Here is a 1,828-nt window from a genome sequence, read left to right on the forward strand (position 1 = left end):
ACTATTAAGGTTAAAACTAATCAGCAAAAGGAGGTGGTGGAGGAGGGAAAGAACCTTATTACTATGGAGGGAATGAGCACTATTAGGCGTGCATATCAGGAGGAGGTGGAGGATATTATCCTTATTATTAGTGAGGAGGGTACTAAGCCTACATTTCAGGAGGAGGAGGATATTAACCTAAATGAGGAGGTTACTAAGAATGAGTATTGTGATGCTAATTAGAATGGTGTGCTTAGAAAAACGCATCAGTTTTTACTTAAACTTTGTTAAAGAAGTTTCCCATTTTACCAAATATTTTATTTTTTTGTACTTTAAAGTTTTTAAATTAATTAATTTTTATTTAAGATTTTTTATTGTTTTGATTAATATTTTTATTAAATTTTAAAAAAAAGTTTAATTGATATTTAAACTGAATGCATGATAGTTATTTAGTTAGTTATTCTTATCTACTCTATAAATTTTAATTTGACTATCAATATAAATGTAAAAATAAATAAGTATCTATTTTTTAATTAATTTTGTTTTTTTTATGATAAGGAAATTATTGATCTTTCCTATTAATATTCAATATTCCTATCACCTGATCAAAAAAAATTAGTTATATACGCTGATCATAGCTTAATTATTTTATTAAAATAAATAAGCAAAAGCATTACGCATATCAAACAAAACAAAAAAACTAAATTTAAGGAAATGGCTTAAAAATTATTTTAAAATATTTAATTATTATGTAAATAAATGCTTTTTATTTGACTATTTATCTTATTTTTGTTAATGTGAATTCAATTGATTTTTGATACTTGTTATGAATATATACTTAATTCTAATGACTAAAATTATTATATAAATTTAATTTTTTTACCATTTTTGACTTAAATATTTTAAAATAATTAATTTTGTTTTAACATAATATTTTCTTTAAAATCAGATTTTATTTTTAACAAAAAATTTTTAATAGATGTATTAATTAATTAATTTATTTCCAGGTATACGATAAGAAATAAATTAATTGAGCTATTCATACTTAATACCCTGGTCATAAAATTAATAATTATTTATTTATTAGCTAATTAATACAAAATATTTGCAAGATTGAATTAATAAATGGCTTTTTAAACATTTTACTATTCAATTCAAACTAAAAATAATATGAAATAAAATAAATAATATTTCTATCTCTAAAAAAAAGAAAGAACTAAAATTATTTTGTAAAGTATAAAATTTTTTAAAAGTATTTATCATTTATATACTAAAATCCAGCACATTTTTTACAAAGCACAGCCATTTAATACTTAAAGAATTTTAAATGAAATAATAAAAACATTTAATTGATTAAAACATATTCTGGAATTGATCGTTCTTTTAATCAAAATAATAAAAATTTTAGCTAGGCTTTTTTTTGATTGATTAAAAATAAAAATTAGGAGATCAAATAAATTTTTTTCAACTACTTTTTTTGACTAAAAATATTTTTAATGCGTATATAGAACAGACCCTAAAAAGGGATAACTTATCTGTTTAAGTTTACTTTTTAAAATTTACCTGCTCCGAGAGTGAGAGGGTCAATCGTCATTTAGTAAAACCATAAAGAAAAAAAATTTTTGGCAATGTTAAATCGCGGATAATGATTAAATAGAACAATCTTCAAGAAAAAAAGACTATAAAAACTAACAAATGAAACTTAAGAAAAAATAATTGCTCTATCTAAATTCCTCTTTGAACTATTCTTGCTAACAATATTGTTTTTATTGACTATTTAGTGAAGATTCTCTAGCTTTTCTTTACGTTCTTTTAAATAATTTATTATTTATTCAGCACTCATTTGCAA

The sequence above is a fragment of the Tetrahymena thermophila genome, assembly GCF_000189635.1.
Source record: "Tetrahymena thermophila SB210 genomic scaffold scf_8254045, whole genome shotgun sequence".
Classification (NCBI taxonomy): domain Eukaryota; phylum Ciliophora; class Oligohymenophorea; order Hymenostomatida; family Tetrahymenidae; genus Tetrahymena; species Tetrahymena thermophila.